Source organism: Oryx dammah, unplaced genomic scaffold (assembly GCF_014754425.2).
Source record: "Oryx dammah isolate SB20612 unplaced genomic scaffold, SCBI_Odam_1.1 HiC_scaffold_8, whole genome shotgun sequence".
Classification (NCBI taxonomy): domain Eukaryota; kingdom Metazoa; phylum Chordata; class Mammalia; order Artiodactyla; family Bovidae; genus Oryx; species Oryx dammah.
The window spans coordinates 59,559,052-59,581,358 of NW_024070192.1; the positions used below are offsets into that span (position 1 = coordinate 59,559,052).

The window sequence follows — 22,307 nt, forward strand, 5'->3', positions numbered from 1 at the left end:
CCTGAGGGAGAGGACTGGGGGTTGAATGCCATGAGGAGACTCTGAAAGAACTGATGTGACATAGTTCAGACAAAATGGGGAAAACCCAAACCACAAGAATGCCAGAGATACAAAGTAAAATAAAGGGCCTTTCCTGCAGAAAGGCTCTAATGCCGCACTGTGATCATTGGTGTGCTCACAGAACAAAGGATCACACCCTAGTGAATACCAAAGGAGAGAAAGCCATCTGTCCTTTACGGCTCTCCATAGAGGCAGAAAGGCAGGTGTGCAACAGCCAGAGGTGGAAGACAAGGGGCTGCTGCAATCTCGGCCCCTGAGCCTGCATCTTCTCCCAAGCTATGAGAGGGCTTTTATTGCTAACCATGTCCTCCTGGGATCTGGGACAGTTCATATCTACTGAGAATGTCACAGACCAAGATCAGCTCCCCTGAGGGGACGCCCGGCCCATGTGGGACTGTGCCCTCGTGGCCCACCTGGGAGCCTGGGAAGTGCACAATGCCTTAGGCAGTGGAAACCCCTATGTGCTCCAACTACTGCCAGGACTCCACACACGTGCCAGCAGCATTTGCAGTGTTCCTCCCTCTCCACAACACAACTGAGCAAGTAAGTCCAAATAAGTGGCCACTTCCATCCCCTCGTGTCAGGGCAGAGATCAGACACTGAAAATACTTACAAGCAGAGGAGAACAACCTAAGGAAAGGAAGGAAGTGGGGACTGCCCCAGAAGTGGCAGTGCAACAGAATACAATCCTGCAGTTAGGCTGAGACTGTGCATTTGAGGGGCAACTGCAGACTTTGAGAACAAGTACAAGTCAGAACAGGGGAATATCTGACACTGAACTGGTCCCACACTGCCCACAGTATCTCCAGAGAAATTCGTAGATGTATTTGTATTTATTATTATTGTTTAATTTTTTTAATGTAAAAATTTTTAAAAAAATTTCCTTTTATTTTTATTCTTATTTGTTCTTTTCTCTGTGTCTCTCCTTTCTTCCTCTTTCTTGTTTCCACTCCTAATATGGTTCTTTATTACTTCTTTAACTTTTATTTTTCATAGCTTACTTTTACCTTTCTAAAAAAAAAAAGCCTTTAAAAAAATAAATTCTGTATTTTTGTGTGTGTATTTGATTTTTTATATTGTACTTTTGAGAGCCTAATTTTTATTCTAGGTTTTTAATTTTTGATCTTTTGTATTTAACTTTGTACCACTGAGTCTGATTTTTTGTATCCATTTTCACTTAGGGGTTTGATTACCAGCTTGATCACTCCCTTCCTTTTTGACTCTCCCTTTTCTGCTCCTGGTTGCCTCTCTCCCTCTTCTGTCTTCCTTTATCTGTGTAACTCTGTGAAGCTCTTTGAGTGTTCCTGGTTGTGAATAGGCTAGAGACACAGATTGAAAAGATGCAACAAATGTTCAACAAGGACATAGAAGAGAGAAAGAATAATCAATCAGTAATGAACAAGGCAATAACTGAGATTATAAACACTTTAGAGTAACTGAGGTAGAAGAAAAATAAGTGAGCTGGAAGATAGAAGATGGAAATAAATGGAGGAGACTGAAAAAAAAAAAAGAAAAATAATAATAAAAAGAAAAGTGAAAAAATATAATAAAAAGAAAAGAGAGCAGCATAAGAGACCTCTTGGACAATATTAATTGCCCCAACATTCAAATCATAGGCATTCCAGAAGAAGAAGACAAAAGGAATGAGCATGAGAAAGCATCAGGAGATAGTAAAAAATTTCCTTAAAATGGTGAAGGAAGTAACCACCCAAAATCTAAGAAGCCCAGAGAATCTCATACAGGAAAAACCCAAGGAGAAACAAACCAAGACACATGTTAATCAAACTAACAGCAATTGAACACACACACACACACACACACACACAAACACACACACACACACACACAAATAAATGTTAAAAGCAGCAAGTGAAAAGCAACAAATAAAATACAAGTGGATCCCCATAAGGATAACAGCTGATCTTTCAACAGAAACTCTGCAGGCCAGAAAGGAATGGCAGTGTATAGTTAAAGGGAAGAAAGGAGAAAACCTATAACCAAGATTACTGTATCCAGCAAGGATCTCATTCAGATTAAAAGGAGAAATCCAAAGCTTTACAGACAGGCAAAAGCTAACAGGATTCAGCTCCACTAAACCAGGTCTTCAAGAAATGCTAAAGGATCTTCCCTAGACATGAAACAGGAAAGTTTTATAAAAATTAACGCAAAACAATAAAATAAATGGTAACAGGATCATACTTATCAATAATTATCTTAAGCATAAATGGATTAAATGCTCCAAATGAAAAACAAAGACTAGCCAAATGGATACAAAAACAAGACCTTTATTTATGCTGCCTAAAAGAGACCCACCTCAAACCAAGGGACACATTCAGAATGAAAGTAAGTGCCTGGAAAAAGGTATTTCATGCAAATGGAAAACAGAAGAAAATGGGAATAGCAATACTCTCATCTCAGATAAAATAGACTTAAAATAAAGATTAGTATAAGAGACAAAGAAGGACAATACGTAATGACCAAAGGATCAATCTAAGAAGATAAACAATTATAAATATATATATACACCCAACATAGGAGTACCTCAATATGTAAGGCAAATGGTAACAACTATTAAAGGGGAAAATGACAGTAACAGGATAATGGTGGGGGGTTTTAACACTCCACTCACACCAATGGACACATCATCCAGACAGAAAATTAACAAGTAAACATAAGCTTTAAAAGATACATTGATCTGGTTAGACCTAATTGATATCTACAAGGCATTTCATACAAAAACAATATATTTTACTTTTTTTTTTCTCAAGTGCACATTGTACATTCTCCAGGATGTGGCCACATCCTGGGGCACAAATCCAGCCTTGGTAAATTAAAAAAAAAAAAATGAAATCATTGTAAGCATCTTTTCTGATTATAATGGTGTAAGATTAGATATCGGCAACAGGAAACAAGCCACAAAAAAGACAAAAGAAGGCTAAGCAACATGCTTCTGAATAACCAACAAATCACTGAAGAAATATAAAAGGAAGTCTAAATATGCATAGAAACCAATGATAATAAAAAACAACAACCCAAAACCTATTGGATTCAGTAAAAGCAGTGCAAAGAGGAGAGTTCATAACAATGTAATTCTATGTCAAGAAAGAAGAGAAACATCAAATAAAAGACTTAACCTTACATTAGAAAACAACAACAACAACAAAATTAGTACAAAGGAAGAAACTGTAAACATCAGTGCAAAAATAAATGAAAAAGAAATGAAGGAGACCAAAGTAAAGGTCAATAACACTAAAAGCTGGTTCTTTGAGAAGATAAACAACATAGACCAATAGCTACCCAGACTCATCAAGTTAAAAAAAAAAGGGGGGGGGGAGACACAAATCAATAAAATTAAAAATAGAAATGGAGAAATTACAACAGATAACACAGAAATGCAAATGCACTTAAGAGACTACTGTGAGCAACTATATGGCAATAAAATGGACAACTTGGAAGAAATAGACAAATTACCAGAAAAGTATAACCTTCCAAAACTGAACCACAAAGAAATAGAAAATTTGAACAGATCAATCTCAAGCATGGAAATTGAAACTGTAATAACAAATCTCCAACAAGCAAAAGGCCAGGACCAGATTGCTTCATAGGAAATTCTACCAAAAATTTAGAGAATAGTTAATACATATCCTACTCAAGCTGTTTCAGGAAATTGCAGAGGAAAGAAAACTCCCAAACTCATTCTCAGTCATGCTGATACCAAAATCAGACAAAGATGCTACAAAAGAAAGAAAACTGCAGTCTAATATCACTGATTAACATAGATGCACAAATCATCAACCAAATTTCTAGCAAACAGAAGCCAATGACATATTAAAAATGTTATGCATCATAAGCAAGTGGACTTTTTTCAGGGATGCAACGATTCTCAAAATTTGCAAAACAATCCATATGATGTACCATATTAATAAATTGATAGGGGAAACCTTATGATTATTTCAATAGATGCAAAGAGAGCCTTTAATAAAATTCAACATCATTTTTGATAAAAGTTCTCCAGAAAATAGGCATAAAAAGAACATATATCAATATAATAAAAGCCATATACAACCAATACACAACAAATATCATCCTTAATGGTGAAAAACAAAGCATTTCCTCTAAAATCAACAATAAAACAAGGGTGTCCACTCTCACCACTATTATTCAACATATATTTGAAAGTCCTAGCCACAGCAATCAGAGAAGAAAAAGAAATAAAGGAATTCAGATAGGAAAAGAAGTAAAACTCTCACTTTTGCAGATGACATGATCTACATAGAACATGCTAAAGATACAACCAGAAAATTACTAGAGCTAATCAATGAATGCAGTAAAGTCTCAGGATATAAAATAAATACAAATAAATCCCTTGCATTCCTATATACTAAGAGTGAAAAATCAGGAAGAGAAATTAAAGAAATATTCCCATTTACCATAGCAATAATAAGAATAAAATATTTGGTGATAAATTTACCTAAAGAAACAAAATACCTATATTTTACACACACACACACACACATATATATATATAATTATAAAACACTGATGAAAGAAATCAAAGATGACACAAATGGAGAAATATACTGTGTTCTTGGATTGGAATAATCTATGTAGTGAAAACAAGTATACTGCCCAAAACAATCTTTTGATTCAACACTGCTGCTGCTGCTGCTGCTAAGTCACTTCAGTTGTGTCCGACTCTGTGACCCCATAGACGGCAGCCCACCAGGCTCCCCCGTCCCTGGGATTTTCCAGGCAAGAAGACTAGAGTGGGTTGCCATTTCCTTCTCCAATGCATGAAAGTGGAAAGTAAAAGTGAAGTTGCTCAGTCGTGTTGGACTCTTCGCAACCCCATGGACTGCAGCCTACCAGGCTCCTCCATCCATGGGATTTTTCAGGCAAGAGTACTGGAGTGGGGTGCCATTGCCTTCTCCATGATTCAACACAGTCCCTATTAAATTAACAATGGTATTTTTCACAGAACTAGAAAACAAAAAAAAAAAAAATTCACAATTTGTATGGAAACACAAAAGATCCCAAATAGTCAAAGCAATATTGAAAAAGAAGAATAGAACTGGAAGAATCCACCTTCTTGACTTCAGACTATACTATAAAGTTACAGTCATTAAGACAATATGGTACTGGTACAAAAACAAAAATATAGATCAATGGAACAAAATATAAAGTCCAGTAATAAATCCACACACCTGTGGACACCTTATCTTTGACAAAGCAGGCAAAAATATACAGTGGACAAGACAGTCTCTTCAGCATGTGATGCCAGGAAAAATGGTCAACTCCATGTAAAAGAATGAAACTAAAACATTTTGTAATTCCATGCACAAAAATAAACTCAAAATGGATTAAAGACCTAAATGTAAATCCAAGTACTATAGAACTCTTAGAGGAAAACATAGGCAAAACACTCTCTGATGTAAATGAACCAAGATCCTCTATGACCCACCTCCCAGAGTAATGGAAATAAAAACAAAAATAAACAAATGGGACCTGATTAAATTTAAAAGCTTCTGCACAATGAAAGAAACTATAAGCAAAGTGAAAAGACACCCCTCCGAATGGGAGAAACAATAGCAAACAAAACAATTGACAAGGAATTAACCTCCAAAATACACAAGCAGCTCATGCAGCTCAATACCAGAAAAATGAACAACCCAATCAAAAAGTGGGAAAAAGACCTAAACAGACATTTCTCCAAAGAAGACATACAGATAGCCCAAAAACACATGAAAAGTTGCTCAGTATCACTCATTATTAGATAAATGCAAATCAAAACCACATTGAGTTACTATCTCATGCCCGTCAGAGTGGCCATCATCAAAACCTCTGTGAACAATAAATGCTGGAGAGCATGAGAAGAAAAGGAAATTTCTTATGCTGTTGGTGGGAATGCAAACTGGTACAGCCACTATGGAAAACAGTGTGGAGATTCCTTAAAAAGTTGGGAATAGAACTGCCATTTGGCTAAGAAATCCCACTGCTGGGCTTATACTCCAAAGAAACCATAATTGAAAGAGACATCTGTACCCCAATGTTCATTGTATCACTGTTTACAATAGCTATGACATGGAAGAAACCTAGACATCCATCGGGAGATGAATGGGTAAAGAAGTTGTGATTCATATACAAAATGAATATTACTCAGATATAAAAGGAATGCACTTTAGTCAGTTCTAATAAGGGGGATGAAACTGGAGCCTATTACACAGAGTGAAGCAAGTCAGAAAGATAAAGACAAATACTGTATCAGTTCAGTTCAGTTCAGTTTAGTCACTCAGTCGTGTCCGACTCTTTGCAACCCCATGAATCGCAGCACGACAGGCCTCCCTGTTCATCACGATCTCCCAGAGTTCACTCAGACTCATGTCCATCGAGTCTGTGATGCCATCCAGACATATCCTTGGTTGCCTGCCAGGGTCCAGCCCCGGTGGATCCAGGGAATTCGAAGGTGGGGACGGTGTCGGCATCTTTGGAAAAATACATATTTAATTACAGATATATAGAGAGATTAGAAAAGGATAGTGTAGAAGGAGAATTAGTGGAAAAAAGAGGCTGAAATTCAGCCAGAGAAATGGGAGCAAGAAAGAAGCGACATGGTGGAATCAGTCTTTCCGGAAACTGATCCAATTTCGTTATTTTTGGGTTTGCTTATATACCTTTTGTTACACATAGGGATGAATACAGAGTCACGTGGGGGTCAGCAGTCCTGACCTTTATCAAAATCAGGTGCTTCACATAAATGTATAACAAAAAAAGGTCTTAGGGATATTACATCATCTTCTGGCCATGAGTGCGACCTGCTGACATTCTATGATCCTTTCTTTCTGATAACCAAAAACCTTATTTCTTCCAAGGGTGTTTTTTCTTAAACCAGGCACCACCCTTCAGATAAAGTTGCATTCCTATAGGGTGAGGGTGTAGTGAGTTACAATCAAGAAAGGAATTTATTTAACCCAAGGTTAACAGGATTAATCTTAAAGGTTAATACTTATTTCTCCTATATGCTTAAAGGTTAATGCTTATTTCTCCTATATGTTAGTTATATTCATTATAAGGGCAGGGAATATGGAGATTTAGCAGTAAACATCAGCCCAACAAATGAAAATCCTTTCACGAATGTTCCCCTTAAGATCTATTTGGTCTTAAGATAGTGATAAAGTTACATTTTTACATGGCAAGGACACAGGGGTTTATAATAAAGTACAGTGATCTATTACAAAAGAGAAAATTCATTAACTCAAAAAGTCTAGTATTGCTAACATCAAAACTACTATATTTCCTTTTCTATATTCCAAATACATTGATTAATATATTCCCGGGTGCCTAAGGATATGGAGGCCTGGCGGCAATCATTGACTCAACAAGAAGAAAAAGCCCTATGCTAATTAAGACTCTCAAAATACTCCAAAACTCTCTGTGCTGTTTATGGTTGAGAGGTAGTAAACAATCATGTGCAACAGTGGCAGCTGTATGGATAATCCTGTCACACAAGCTAGTCTGTCAGCAGAGAGGTTTGACCTAAGACATCCTTGTCCCACCCAGAGCAGGGAATTAGCAGCAACTATTGACACAACAAATGAAAAACCCTTCACCAATATAATTCCTAACCAACCCACTATACTAATAATTTTCAACTCCCCAAAAGAATTTGCCTTTAGTAAGTCTAAAACATCTCGTGCCTCTCAGGTTGGGAGGCTGTCAACAATCACATGTGGCCAGAAGAACCTATACAGGCGGGCTAGATAAACTTCAGAGGAGTCCATAAGCTGAAACACTCTTCTCACGCCCAAGAATTTTTATTGCCTTGGAGCTGCACGTTTACTCCTTCTCCGAGAGAAATGGTTATGGGGGAGAACATAAAACAGACTCTTGTTTTGGGGGTAGATGCTCGGGAACAGGGGGTTTCCTGAGGCTTGATCACACCTTTGTGCATGCCAAGGCTCCTTCCTCATGACCTTTGCCATGGGCGGAGTTCCTCATGCTGGCCCCCAACAGTCATTCCTTTCTCCTCCTACCCCCAATCCCTCCCAGCATCAGAGTCTTTTCCAATGAGTCAACTCTTCTCATGAGGTAGCCAAAGTACTGGAGTTTCAGCTTGAGCATCATTCCTTCCAAAGAAATCCCAGGGTTGATCTCCTTCAGAATGGACTGGTTGGATCTCCTTGCAGTCCAAGGGACTCTCAAGAGTCTTCCCCAACACCACAGTTCAAAAGCATCAATTCTTCAGCACTCAGCCTTCTTCACAGTCCAACTCTCACATCCATACATGACCACAGGGAAAACCATAGCCTTGACTAGACGGACCTTAGTCGGCAAAGTAATGTCTCTGCTTTTGAATATGCTATCTAGGTTGGTCATAACTTTTCTTCCAAGGAGAAAGTGTCTTTTAATTTCATGGCTGCAGTCACCATCTGCAGTGATTTTGGAGCCCAAAAACATAAAGTCTGACACTGTTTCCACTGTTTCCCCATCTATTTCCCATGAAGTGATGGGACCAGATGCCATGATCTTCGTTTTCTGAATGTTGAACTTTAAGCCAATTTTTTCGCTCTCCTCTTTCACTTTCATCAAGAGGCTTATTAGCTCCTCTTCACTTTCTGCCATAAGTGTGGTGTCATCTGCATATCTGAGGTTTTTTATATTTCTCCTGGCAATCTTAATTCCAGCTTGTGTTTCTTCCAGTCCAGCGTTTCTCATGATGTACTCTGCATAGAAGTGAAATAAGCAGGGTGACAATATATAGCCTTGATGTACTCCTTTTCCTATTTGGAACCAGTCTGTTGATATTAACACATATATATGGAATTTAGAATGATGGTGCCAATGATTCTAAATGCAGGGCACCAAAAGAGACACATACAATAAAAACATATTTTGAACTCAGCGGGGTAAGGTGAGGGTGGGATGACTTGAGAGAATAACATTGAAACATGTATATTATCATATGTAAAATAGATGGCCAGTGCAAGTTTGATGCATGAAGCAGGGTACCCAAAGCCAGTGCTCTGAGGCAACCCAGAGGGATAGGGTTGGGAGGGAGGTGGGAGAGGGTTTCAGGATGAGGGAACATATATGTACCTGTGGCTGATTCATGGCAAAAACCATCCCAAAGCTGTAAAAATAATTATTGCCCAATTAAATTAATTTTTAAAAAGTCATCACATTAAATAAATATGTCACTTGGAAATAAAAGAGGTGGGCACATATATGTGTTGAGAACACAATGGTTGAAAAGGGAGGAACTGTTAATATAGGCATGTATCTCAGAAGTTTAGGCTTTCAGACACAGGGGTTTCACAATACTAGATGGCTTAACTGTTCACAATATTAAGTGGCATTTGGAATTAGCTACAGTAAGGGATTTAAAGTTGCCTGGAGGATGGGCACAGAAAGGCTGATTCTGCATGCTCTGTCATTTGGGAGGGTGGAGCTGCTGTGCCTTCCTGTTGACCTCTGTCTTGCAAAAGGTACAGAAATAGGAGAGATGGATTTAGTCGTCTGTCATCATTCCTTTCACTGGATCCTTCTCTCTCATCTCACCTGGCTGTCTCTTCCTTTCTTCCATCCTTTGAATGTTGTCCATGGTCAGGTCAACCCACTTATTGAGCAGACTAAACAGATATCTGTTTGTTGTAAACAGATGCCATGTTTGTTTTTTATAAAGTTTTTCCACTTTATTCTGCAAACATCCCCCACCACTTGAACTTTACAATATCCAGTTTGTATGCACACAAGTGTGGAATATCTCTCTGATTTATAAGTTCTTGCTTCCAATTAGGACTCAATAGTCCTTGGCCTGTTTTGAAATATTTAAATTATTCTGGGTCTTCTTCTGCTTTCTAATGCTTACTAAGTACTTTGTTTCTATCTACAATGTCTATATAATGGCTTCCACATGTTTCATGCCTGAGTCTCCAGTTAGTGTACATTCTCCTGGGTGCCAAGATCTGGTTTTTGCCAGGTTTCAATTTTAATCAAAAAGCCTTCTTTCATGTACTCACTTATATTAACAGGTCTGCAATAAGAGTTATCATGCCATGCTTTTTCAAATATATTCAGGGTTCCTTCTTGGACTAGCATTTGAACAAACATGGACAATTTGCTCTGTAAGTGGTAGACCTTGTGTGTGTGTGTGTGTGTGTAGTGGCGTTTCTCACTGTTCTTTTCATAGGTCTTGTTTGCCAAGACCTTCACATTTTCACCATCACCCATTTCATTTCCACTGGCCCCAGCCATGGAATACAGCTGGTCTACTTGATATTCTTCTACAGACATAGGTAGGACGACCCCATAATCTTGAACAGGATTATGTTTCTTCCAAGATGCAGAGCTACTGACTACCTACCCAGCTCCCACTGATCTTCCCAGCAGTGACATTCATGGCTCAACTGGACTTCCTGTGCTACTTCCTTGTGGCCTGCTTTGTCTCTACCACCCTTGTGGTCAATACTCACACCCCTGCCACCCCTGCCTTGCCTTTCCATCAGCCATTTCTTTTAAAAACAAGCCCAGATACCAGTTGAAAGAAAGCTATAAGATACTGATGAAATTAATCAAAGATGACACAGATGAAATGATATATCATATTCTGGGATTAGAAGGATCAATGATGTGAAAATGACTATAATACCCAAAGAAATCCATAGTTTTAATGCAATCCTATCAAATTAGCAATGGCATTTTTCACAGAATTAGAATAAAACAATTTACAACTTGTATGGAAACACAAAAGACCTCAAATAGCCAAAACTATCTTGTGAAAGAAAGGCACAGGCTGGATGAATCAGGCTCCTTGATTTCAGATGATACTACAAAGCTATAGTAAGTGAGACTGTATGGTACTAGCACAAAAATAGAAATAAAGAGAGAGGAAAAAAAAAAAAAAAAGAAAGAAACAGATCAACAGCATAGGATAGAAAGCCCATAAACAAACCCACCCACCCAAGGTCACCTAATCAATGAGAAAGGAGAAAGGGAGAAAAGACAACCTCTTCAACAAATGTGTTGTGAAAACTGAACAGCTACATATAAAAGAACAAAATTAATTTCTTTTTCTGCTCTGATTGCTGTGGCCAAAACTTCCAGAACTATGTTGAATAGTAGCGGTGAAAGTGGGCACCCTTGTCTTGTTCCTGACTTTAGGGAAAATGCTTTCAATTTTTCACCATTGAGGATAATGTTTGCTGTGGGTTTGTCATATATAGCTTTTATTATGTTGAGGTATGTTCCTTCTATTCCTGCTTTCTGGAGAGTTTTTATCATAAATGGATGTTGAATTTTGTCAAAGGCCTTCTCTGCATCTATTGAGATAATCATATGGCTTTTATTTTTCAATTTGTTAATGTGGTGAATTACATTGATTGATTTGCGGATATTGAAGAATCCTTGCATCCCTGGGATAAAGCCCAGTTGGTCATGGTGTATGATCTTTTTAATGTGTTGTTGGATTCTGATTGCTAGAATTTTGTTGAGGATTTTTGTATCTATGTTCATCAGTGATATTGGCCTGTAGTTTTCTTTTTTGTGGCGTCTTTGTCAGGTTTTGGTATTAGGGTGACAATGGCCTCATAGAATGAGTTTGGAAGTTTACCTTCCTCTGCACTTTTCTGGAAGACTTTGAGTAGGATAGGTGTTAGCTCTTCTCAAAATTTTTGGTAGAATTCAGCTGTGAAGCCGTCTGGACCTGGGCTTTTGTTTGCTGGAAGATTTCTGACTACAGTTTCAATTTCCATGCTTGTGATGGGTCTGTTAAGATTTTCTATGTCTTCCTGGTTCAGTTTTGGAAAGTTGTACTTTTCTAAGAATTTGTCCATTTCTTCCACGTTGTCCATTTTATTGGCATATAGTAGCATTGTGTTTGGATTGCTTTATCTTTTCTTTTTTCCTTGTATCTATTGTAGATTTTTGGTTTGTGGTTTTTATGAGGTGTTGATATAGAAGTCTGTATCTGTACAAAATCATTTTACATTTCTAGTCTCTTAATATCAAAAGCCTTCATATATACTACAGTTTTACTCTCCTTATTTCAGCTTTTGATGTCGTGTTTCTGTGTGGATTATTTTCTCCCTTTATTGTATGTTTGCTTTTACTAGTTAGCTTTCCAAGTCACAATTTTCTTGTTACTAGTTGTATCCTTCTCTTTTCCCTGTAGAGATGTTCCTTTAGCATTTGTTGTAAAGCTGGTCTGGTGATGCTGAATTCTTTTAGTTTTCTTTTCCTATAAAGCTTTTGATTTTGCCTTTGAAATTGAATGAGAGCTTTGTGGGTAGGATATACTTGGTTTTAAGTTTTTCCCTTTAAATTTATTATGCCACTACTTCCTGGCCTGCATTACTGCCATTACTCTGAATTATTTATCAAGTTGACTGCCTATCTCCATTTCACTTAGCTATTCTTCTGAAGTTTTTATCATGTCTGTTTGACTGGAACATATTTCTCCACAATCTCATTTTTCAAACTTTCTGTTTGTGGTCTCCACTCTGCAAATTGAAGAATTGTAGTTCCTCTTACTTTTGTTTTCTGCCCTGTGGTGGGTGAAGTTGGTCCAGGGGCTTGTGCATGCTTTCTGGTGAAAGGGACTAGTGCTTGTCCATTGGTGGGTGAAGTTGGATTTTGTCCCTCTGATAGGTAATGCTGTAACAAGAGGTGTTTCTATTGGTATAATTTGTTTCAACAATACTTTAGGCAACTTATCTGCTGGTGGATGGAACTAGGTTCCTACCTTGTTGGTTATTTGGCCTAAAGCATCCTAGTTTTGAAAGCTTCAGGATGTTTGGTTGGGCCAGATCTCAGTGCCAAGATGGAAACTTCAAGATGGCTCATGTCAATGATACTCCTGGGAGCATCTGTCACAAGTTGCCGTGACCTCAAGAAGACCTACAGGTGACCTTAGCCTCCTAAATAGTCTTCAAGATCCAGATAGGTCTTATCTAGACTTCTATGGAGTAACTGCTTTGCCCTAGGCTCAGTGAAGGTGAAATATCTTGTGCACTTTCCAAGAGTGGACTCTATTTTCCCCAGTCCTGTGACACTCCTGCACTTAGGTGCCACTGGCCTTCAAATCCAAATTCTCTGGGGTCTTTTCTTGATGCCAGACTCTCAAGCTGGAGAGCTTGAGATGGGTCTCAGAGCTCCCACTACCGTGGGAGAACCTTTGAGATATCAGAATTTTCCAGCTTATGGGTCACGACAACCCCTCCCACAGGTATAGAATTTGATTATGTCATGAAAGCTCCCCATCTACTATCACACTGTGGTTTCCTCTTTGTCTTTAAATATAGAATACATTTTTGTTGTTGCTGCTGTTGTTGTTCAGTCCACAAGTTGTATCTAACTGTTTGTGACCCCATGAACTACAGAAGGCCAGAATTCCCTGTGCCTCTGTGTTTTTTATAGTCCAGCTCTCACAACCATATATGACTACTGGAAAGACCATAGCCTTGACTATATGGGCTTTTGTTAGAAAAGTGATGTCTTTGCTTTTCAACATGCTGTCTAGATTTGTCACAGTATTCTTGCCAAGAAGCAATCATCCTCTAATTTCATGGCTGCAGTCACCACCTGAAGTGATTTTAGAGCCCAAGAGGAAATCTGTCACTGTTTTCAACTTTTCCCTTTCTATTTGCCATGAAATGATAGGGCCAGATGCTATGATCTTAGTTTCTTAATATTTACTTTTAAGCCAGCTTTTTCACTCTCCTCTTTCACACACATCAAGAGGTTCTTTAGTTCCTCTTCCATTTCTGCGATTAGAGTGGTATCATCTGTATATTGGAGGTTGTTGATATTTCTCCCATCAGTCTTGATTCCAGCTTGTAATTCATCCAGCCCAGCATGACTCAAGAAGGCAAAGTTGTTTTCTGAGGAGACTTTACAAATGGCTGAAGAAAGAAGAGAATCAAAAAGCAAGGGAGAAAGGGAAATATACACCCAACTAAACACAGAGTTCCAGATAATAGCAAGGAGAGACAAGAAGGCCTTCTTCAATGAACAATGAAAAGAAATAGAGGAAAATGACAGAAAGGGAAAGATTATAGATTTATTCAAGAAAACTGGAACTATCAAAGGAATATTTCATCCAAAGATGGTCACAATAAAGCACAGAAACCTAAAGACCTAATAGAAGCAGACGAGATCAAGAAGAGATGGAAAGAATACACAACTCTATTAAAACATGTGTGTACACACACACACTCATACAAACTTAATGATCTGGATAATCACGATGGTGTGGTCATTCACTCAGAGTCAGGCATTTTAGAGTGTGAAGTCAAGTGGACCTTATGAAGCACTGCTGTTAATAAAGCTAGTGGAGATGATGGAATTCAAGCAGGGCTATTTAAATTCCTAAAACATAATGCTAGTACAGTGCTGTACTCAATACGTTAGCAATTTGGGAAACCCAGCAGTGGCCACAGCACTGGGAAAGGGTTCGATTCCTTATCCAAATTCCCAAGAAGGGAAGTACTAAAACATTTTTAAACCACTGGACAATTGTACTTATCTCCTATGCAAGTTAAGTTATGTTCAAAATCCTGCATGTTAGATGTCAGCATTGTATGAACTGAAAACTTCCAGAGGCCCAAACTGTTAGAAATGGCAGAGGAAAAAAAATCAAATTGCAAACTTTCACTGGACCATAGAGAAAGCAAGGGAATTCCAGAAAAAAAAAAAAATCTACCTTTGTTTCATTAACTACCCTAAAGCCTTTGGTGTGGATCTTAACAAACTGTGGGAAACTCTTAAAGAGATGGGAATACCAGATCATATTACCTGTCTCATGAAAAACCTATATGCTGGTCAAGAAGCAACAGTTAGAACCTTATATGGAACAACTGAGTCATTCAGGGTTGACAAAGGAGTATGACAAGGCTGTTTATTGTCACCCTGTTTATTTAACTTATATACAGAGGTCATCATGAGAAATGCCAGCATGGGTGAGTTACGAGCTTGAATCAAGATTTCCAGGAGAAAGGTCAATGAACTCAGATATGCAGATAATACCACTCTAATGGCAGAAAGCATTTAAAGAACCTCCTTGTGAAGGAGGAGAGTGGAAAAAATTTGCTTAAAAATAAATATTAATAAAACTAAGACCATGGCATCCAGCCCCATTACTCCATGGCCAATAGAAGGGGAAATGTGGAAGTAGTGAAAGATTTCCTCTTCTTGGGCTCTAAAATCGCTGAAGATGGTGACTGAAGCCTTGATATTAGAAGATGATTGCTTCTTGGTATTAAAACTATGATAAACTTAGTGTGCTGAAAAGGAAAGACATTACTTCACCAACAAAGGTTCTTATAGTCAAGGTTATTATCTTTCCAGTAGTTATGTACAGTTGTGAGGGCTGGACCATAAAGAAGGCAGAGCACCAAAGAATTTATGACTATATCTTTTGTGTCATATTCCATTATTTTATGTCAATGACTATTCAGCAGTTAATTATTATTTGGGTGTTTTCATGGGAGCAGGTGAGCTCATGTTTTATTCTGTCATCTTGTCTGAAAGCAAGTTCAATGCAGGCATATTGCAAAGACTGAATTTATTAAGAATCAGCCAATGCTAGCATAAGCAGAGGATGACAGAGACCAAGGTGTTACAGTGGCATCTCATGTCCAAGAACACCTTATTTACTCAGTGGATACTCCAGATTGTCATGAATTCCTGATCTCATGGGAATGTTTCAGTGTCCTTGTGTGAGCATGTGTCACAATCAGAGGCCAGGTATGTAGCTTGTCATTGTGATTACTCACTGTCTTTTTAGGTTACCTAACAAAGCATGTGGGTCTTGACTGTAATCTGTCTTCACCTCTCTTACTCATTTCATTGTTCCCTCTTTGAATTTTTCATGGTGGAAAAATCTTTTCTGCTAATCTTCAGGTCTTTTCATAAATAGTTGCTTTATTAATAATTGTAATTTTGGTTCATCCATTGGGAGGAGATGAGCTCAAGGTCTTCTTACTCTTTTATCTGGGCCACTCAATTTCACAAATATTTTGTTGTTTTGAAAATAATCTGGTGGTTGTTTAGTCTCTAAATCGTGTCCGTCCATGGACTGTAAGCCGCCAGGCTCTTCTGTCCATGGGAATTTCTAGGCAAGAATATTGGGGTGGGTTGCTGTTTCCTTCTCCAGGGAATCTTCACAACCTAAGACTCGAACCCGGGTCTGGAGCATTGCAGGCATATTCCTGGGTCAGTTCAGTTCAGTCACTCAGTCATGTCCAACTATTTTGACCCCAAGAACCACAGGACTTCAGGCCTCCCTGTCCATCACCAACTCCTGGAGTCCACTCAAATCCATGTCCACTGAGTCGGTGATGCCATCCAACCATCTCATCCTCTGTTGTCCACTTCTCCTTCTACCCTGAATCTTTCCCAGCAGCAGGGTCTTTTCAAATAAGTCAGCTCTTCATATCAGGTGGCCAAATTATTGGAGTTTCAGCTTCAACATCAGTCCTTCTAATGAACACCCAGGACTGATCTCCTTTCAGATCTACTTGCAATCCAAGGGACTCTCAAGAATTTTCTCCAACACATCAAAAGCATCAAAAGTTCAAAAGCATCAATATTTCGGTGCTCAGCTTGCTTTATAGTCCAACTCTCACATCTGTACATGACCACTGGAAAAACCATAGCCTTGACTAGACAGACCTTTGTTGACAAAGTAAGGTCTCTGCTTTTTAATATGCTGTCTATGTTGGTCATAACTTTCCTTCCAAGGAGTAAGCGTCTTTTAATTTCATGGCTGCAATCACCATCTGCAGTGATTTTGGAGCCCCCAAAATTAGTCAGCCACTGTTTCCACTGGCCCCCTGTCTATTTGCCATGAAGTGATGAAACTAGATGCCATGATCTTAGTTTTCTGAATGTTGAGCTTTAAGCCAACTTTTTCAGTCTCCTCTTTCACTTTCATCAAGAGGCTCTTTAGTTTTTGTTCACTTTCTGCCAAAAGAGTGGTGTCTTCTGATCTGAGGTTATGTATCAATAACTGATATTTCTCCTGGCAATCTTGATTCCAGCTTGTACTTCATCCAGCCCAGCGTTTCTCATGATGTACACTGCATATAAGTTAAATGAGCATGGTAATGATATGCAGCCTTGATGTACTCATTTTCCTATTTGAACTAGTCTGTTGTTCCATGCCCAGTTCTAACTGTTGCTTTCTGACTTGTATACAGATTTCTCAAGAGGCAGGTCAGGTGATCTGGTATTCCCATCTCTTTCAGATTTTTCCGCAGTTTATTGTGATCCACACAGTCAAAGGCTTTGGCATAGTCAATAAGGCAGAAATAGATGTCTTTCTGAAACTCTCTTGCTTTTTCCATGATCCAGCAGATGTTGGCAATTTGGTCTCTGGTTCCTCTGCCTTTTCTAAAACCAGCTTGAACATCAGGAAGTTCATGGTTCACATATTGCTGAAGCCTGGCTTCGAGAATTTTGACCATTACTTTACTAATGTGTGAGAGGAGCTCAATTGTGTGGTAGTTTAATCATTCTTTGGCATTGCCTTTCTTTGGATTAGAATGAAAAGTGACCTTTTCGAGTCCTTTGGCCACTGCTATGTTTTTTAAATTTGCTGACATATTGAGTACAGCACTTTCACAGCATCATTTTGTAAGATTTGGAATAGCTTAACTGTAATTCCATCAACTCCACTAGCTTTGTTCATAGTGATGCTTCCTAATGCCCACTTGACTTCACATTCCAGGATGTGTGACTCTTGGTGAGTGATCACACCATTATGATTATCTGGATCATGAAGATCTTTCTTGTACAGTTCTTCTTTGTATTCTTGCTACCTTTGCTTAATATATTCTGCTTCCATTAGGTACATACCATTTTTGTCCTTTATTGAACCCATATTTGCATGAAATATTTCCTTGGTATCTCTAATCTTCTTGAAGAGATCTCTAGTCTTTCCCATTCTATTGTTTTCCTCTATTCCTTTGCACTGATCACTGAGGAAGGCTTTCTTATCTCTCCTTGCTATTCTTTGGAACTGTGCATTCAAATGGGTATATCTTTCCTTTTCTCCTTTGTTTTTCACTTCTCTTCTTTTCACAGCTATTTGTAAGGCCTCCTCAGACAGCCATTTTGCCTATTTGTATTTCTTTTTCTTGGGGATGGTCTTGATCACTGCCTCCTGTACAATGTCATGAACCTCCATCCGTAGTTCATCAGGCACTCTGTCTATCCGATCTAGTCCTTTATATCTATTTCTCATTTCCATCTCATAATCATAAGGGATTATATTTAGGTGACACCTGAATGGTCTAGTGGTTTTCCATAGTTTCTTCCATTTCAGTCTGAATTTGGCAATAAGGAGAGCCACAGTCAGCTCCCAGTCTTCTTTTTGCCAACTGTATAGAGCTTCCTCATCTTTGGCTGCAAAGAATATAATCGATCTGATTTCAGTGTTGACAATCTGGTGATGTCCATGTGTAGAGTCTTCTATTGTGTTGTTGGAATTTATATTATATTTTAAGTGATTTGATAAAGTTACTTCATATAGAGAGACATATCCTTTTGTGGATTGGAAAAGCCAATATCATAAAGGGGTTTTCTTTTTAGCCTCAAATTAATCTATAAATATAAAACTATTGAGATAATCCTAACAGAGTTGATTTAACCTGAAAAATTAATCCTAAAATGTATATAGAATTGTATACAGCAAAAATATCACCCTGACTCTCTTGAAAAGGAATATGGATAGGCTTAGATTAGTAATGATGAAAGTGAAAGAGGAGAGTGACAAAGTTGGCTTAAAGCTCAACATTCAGAAAACAAAGATCATGGCATCTGGTCCCATTACTTCATGGGAAATAGATGGGGAAACAGTGGAAACAGTGTCAGACTTTATTTTGGGGGGCTCCAAAATCACTGCAGATGGTGATTTCAGCCATGAAATTAAAAGACACTTACTTCTTGGAAAAAAAGTTATGACCAACCTAGATAGTATATTGAAAAGCAGAGACATTACTTTGCTGACTAAGGTCCGTCTAGTCAAGGTTATGGTTTTTCCAGTGGTCATGTATGGATGTGAGAATTGGACTGTGAAGAAGGCTGAGCGCCGAAGAATTGACGCTTTTGAACTGTGGTGTTGGAGAAGACTCTTGAGAGTCCTTTGGACTGCAAGGAGATCCAACCAGTCCATTCTGAAGGAGATCAGTCCTGGGTGTTCTTTGGAAGGAATGATGCTGAAGCTGAAACTCCAGTACTTTGGCGACCTCATGAGAAGAGTTGACTCATTGGAAAAGACTCTGATGCTGGGAGGGATTGGGGGCAGGAGGAGAAGGGGACGACCGAGGATGAGATGGCTGGATGGCATCACGGACTCGATGGAAGTGAGTCTGAGTGAACTCCAGGAGATGGTGATGGACAGGGAGGCCTGGCGTGCTGCGATTCCTGGAGTCGCAAAGAGTCGGACATGACTGAGCGACTGAACTGAACTAGATTAGTAAAAATTAATATCTTGAAAAAGTAAATTATAAATATATGTCATCTAAGTACATAAAAAAAGGATCTATTAAGAGATAAATAGAGTAGCAAATAAGATTTATAACAGACTACATAGATACTGGAATGAGTGAGTGTCTGATAGTTAATAGGATTTTGATATATGTGAAAAAATATTAAAAAAAACATAAATGAAAGTTTATAAAATGTTATTATATTTAAACTTAATATATATGTACAATAATAACACAAGAAATATAATGGAGAGAGACAATACTAACAAAACATGCAATAATGAATGATTTGTAAGCAGAATATAAAAAAGAAATCAAAACATAAATGATCCAGTAGAAAGAAAATGGTCACAGAAATAATAGATAACTCACCTGGAAATAATTTTGAATTTTATGAAACAGATGGAAAGATATTCAATGATTTCCTTAATCAGGAGTGTATAAACTAAAATGATGTTCTAACACTTTATCACCATGATATAGTTAAGAATTAATATATCTTATTATAAGCATTAGCAATAAAAAGTGTAAATTGAGACTATATATACTGTCAATGATGATATCACTTTGGAGAACAATGGAGCAATCTCTACCAAAGGAATACATGTGCATTCTAAGCTCAAACAATTCCTTTTCTTCCTGTTTTTGAGCGTATGTCTAGGGCTATTTATTGCAGTAATCAGGATGGGGAACACGTGTATACCTGTGGTGGATACATGTTGATGTATGGCAAAACCAATATAATAATGTAAAGTAATTAACCTCCAATTAAAATAAATAAATTTATTTTAAAAATATAAATAAAGGCAAAGCATTATTAATATCATGTTTGCAGCAGTGGAGTAAGTATATTATGATATTTTCATAAAAGAACACCTTTTTACAAAACTTATTAGCTTTATTAAAAACAACAAAATTAGAAATATAGCTCTCAGTTCAGTTCAGTTCAGTCACACAGTCGTGTCCGACTCTTTGCGACCCCATGAATTGCAGCACACCAGGCCTCTCTGTCCATCAGCAACTAACGGAGTTCACTCAAACTCACGTCCATCAAGTCGGTGATGCAATCTAGCCATCTCATCCTCTGTTGTCCCCTTGTCCTCCTGCCCCCAATCCCTCCCAGCATCAGAGTCTTTTCCAATGAGTCAACTCTTCACATGAGGTGGCCAAAGTATTGGAGTTTTACCTTTAGCATCATTCCTTCCAAAGAACACCCAGGACTGATCTCCTTTAGAATGGACTGGTTGGATCTCTTTGCAGTCCAAGGGACTCTCAAGAGTCTTCTCCAACACCACAGTTTAAAAGCATCAGTTCTTCGGTACTCAGCTTTCTTCACAGTCCAAATCTCACATCTGCACATGACCACTAGAAAAACCATAGCATTGACTAGATGGACTTTGTTGGTAAAGTAATGTCTCTGCTTTTGAATATGCTATCTAGGTTGGTCATAACTTTCTTTCCAAGGAATAAGTGTCTTTTAATTTCATGGCTGCAATCACTATCTGCAGTTATTTTAGAGCCCCCCAAAATAAAGTCTGATGCTGTTTCTGCTGTTTCGCCATGTATTTCCCATGAAGTGATGGGACCAGATGCCGTGACCAGATGCCATTAGTTTTCTGAATGTTGAGCTTTAAGCCAACTTTTTCACTCTTCTCTTTCACTTTCATCAGGAGGCTTTTCAGTTCCTCTTCACTTTCTGCCATAAGGGTGGTGTCATCTACACATCTGAAGTTACTGCTATTTCTCCCAGCAATCTTGATTCCAGCTTGTGCTTCTTCCAGCCCAGTGTTTCTCATGATGTACTCTGCATATAAGTTAAATAAGCAGGGTGACAATATACAGCCTTGCCATACTTCTTTTCCTATTTGGAACCATTCTGTTGTTCCATGTAGCTCTAGTAAATAGCAAAATGGCACCAATATTATTTATGTAAAGTTTTATGCTGGGAAGGATTGGGGGCAGGGGAAGAAGGGGACGACAGAGGATGAGATGGCTGGATGACATCACTGACTCAATGGACGTGAGTCCAAGTGAAATCCAGGATTTGGTGATGGACAGGGAGGCCTGGATTGCTGCGATTCATGGGGTCACAAGGAGTCAGACATGACTGAGCTACTGAACTGAACTGTTTATACTTTTGGTTCACACACACATATGCAATAAAGTACAAATATGTAATAAAGTACAAATATGTAAATAAGATGTTGCATACCCGTAAAAGTATGGGTTACCTCTGAGGATAAAGGTTCAAAAATATATTAGAGAGAAAAATCTTTGGCATTAACTATAAAACACTTTCCCTTAATAGAAAGTTGTATTATAGATCAATAACATAAAATGATAGCTATTATATAAATATGCATGTTATTTTATATGTTCATTAATTGTTTTATAATTAGTAAAAATAACTTAGCACAATCAGAACCCTAAAATTACAGTAAATGTGCATCCCTCATCCAAGCTAATGCAGATCTGGCATCCTAAAGAGTAAGAATAATTAGCATCTCATCTCAGTGGTTCACAATAATGCTAACAGTTCTGCAGTACTTCATATACCAGGGTGAGAAAGTTCAGGGCAAAGAGCAAAATTCCATTGGCTAAGATTCTTTTAGAAATGTACTTCATTCACCTCAAGTTGTGAACTGAAAGGTAGTATGATGATTAAATAAATGCATATCTATAAATAACTTAAAAGTGCCTAGTAAACACCCAATAAATGCTATTATTGCTGCTCTCATAACACAAGCGAGAAATCAGCATTTA

At 38.1% G+C, this 22,307-nt stretch overlaps 1 pseudogene; it reads right to left on the bottom strand.

Annotated features, from left to right (window-relative positions):
- Positions 1-9,565: 9,565 nt before the first annotated feature.
- On the bottom strand, positions 9,566-10,456 carry LOC120866696 (annotated as a pseudogene).
- Positions 10,457-22,307: the final 11,851 nt, after the last annotated feature.